This window comes from Nematolebias whitei, chromosome 1 (assembly GCF_014905685.2).
Source record: "Nematolebias whitei isolate Nwh7 chromosome 1, NemWhi1, whole genome shotgun sequence".
NCBI classification, from domain to species: Eukaryota; Metazoa; Chordata; class Actinopteri; order Cyprinodontiformes; family Rivulidae; genus Nematolebias; species Nematolebias whitei.
Window position 1 is genome coordinate 38,090,572 of NC_056498.1, and position 1,757 is coordinate 38,092,328.

General features: G+C 41.7%; 1 protein-coding gene across 2 annotated transcripts in view; it reads right to left on the reverse strand.

The window, feature by feature from the left end:
• nlgn2a (neuroligin 2a) overlaps positions 1-1,757 on the reverse strand; it is a 291,767-nt gene that overhangs the window by 89,169 nt on the left and 200,841 nt on the right. The window lies entirely within an intron of this gene.

A 1,757-nucleotide genomic window follows, 5' to 3' on the forward strand; every position in this document is an offset into this window, starting at 1 on the left:
AGTCCTTTGAGTTCATCTGCAGTTTCAGATCGAGTTATTTACACCAAGGATGAGGCGACAGAAAACCGATGTTCTTTAAAAGCGCCTGAACTTGACGACCCCGCCCTTCAATAAGGTCAAAACATCTTTTCATTGGAGTCAAATTGTTTTGTACGTCTGAACCCTTTGTGTTAATTACGTTGATTTAAACCTTTAAATATTCAACAACTTTCAGAGCTCGTTCCAGCACGAGTCGAGCTCTGACCGCGGAGTTAATCCACGTTTAATTTGTGAAGTCAGGAATCGGTTCAAACACTTCATTCAACTTTATTTGCTCCCTTTGTTCGAGAGCAACGTTGCAACGCCCACAAGCTTTTTATGGACAAGGAGACCGTAAACATCCGAGCTCTTCAAACAATGAGCAGAAAAGTTTCAGACAAGGAAGGTAAAGACAAACGACACGGAAGGAAAGAACGGAGGCGAGCAGGTCGCCCTCGTCTTCATCCTCGGCGATGCTCTACCTCTGGCCAGTTGCCAGGCAACGGTGAGCTTGATAACAGCTGGGATGAGCTGATGGTGTGGCTCTCCTGTCGCAGCAGAGAACGAATGTCAAACACTCCCTGCAGCGCTCGCTCAAGGTCAGCGGGTGAAATGAGCAAACTGCCCGAGCCCTCGGAAAAATTAGATTCCGTCACAGACATGCACGTGGGCGCAGCTGTGTGTGTGTTAGTGGGTGTTTATACTTCCTGTCTGTCTGTCTCACGCTATCTGTGGATAGGCGGGTTCCTCTGCGTCCCACTGAGCGAGGCCACCCCCTTCACGTCTCGCTCCTCTTTAGTCTTGGAGCACAAACACAGCGGCAGAGACCCCCCCACTGTTTACACCTGTAGCTGGTGCTAATGTTAGCAATGCTAGCAGTGACACACACACACACAGGGTCTATCCACCAGGATAGGTAGATGTTACTGTGGAAGAGGAATAAGGCCATGATGGAATTTTTTATTTTATTTTTTAAACAAATTCTAAATTTAGTTTTAGAATACTTATATGCTTCTTGTAATTCTGAGGGAATAAAGAGAATAAATTGAATATATTCTGATGGTTTCTCAATAATCCAGGTAGAAAAATCGAAAAAAGTTAGGGCAGGTCCTCTGGATGGATTCAAAAGTTAAAAATAATAAAACTTGTAGATACGATTCGTCTTTAATCCAAAAGACTGTCAGTCCGGGGAGCTGCAATAAATTCAGTCTTATAAATAGCAGCTTCTCATAGTGGATCAAGCAGTTTGGTGTTGACATCCAGAACTAGCTGTTCACTTGATAAAGGAGGACCGTCAGCCTAACAATTGAAAGTTTGCACCCTGATGCCCACTTATTCACAGGGGGCTGAGAGATGCTAGCCATAACAGCATTGCACTGACTGACAGTCTTTTGCATTATAACAAAACATTTCAACAAGTTTTATTATTTTAAAATTTTGAATCCATCCAGAGGACCTGACAACTGTTTTAGAATAAATGAATATATTTCTCGGAATACAGCGGTCCCTTGTTTATCGCGGGCGATCCGTACCCTGAAGCCCTGCTATAAGTGAAAAACCATGAAGTAGGACTAATATTACAAGTAGTAAGTAGTTGTTTATATATATGTATGTATATATATATATATGTATGTATATATGTGTATGTATATATATGTATGTATGTGTATGTATGTATGTGTATGTGTATGTGTATATATGTATATGTATGCGTATATATGTATATGTATGCGTATATA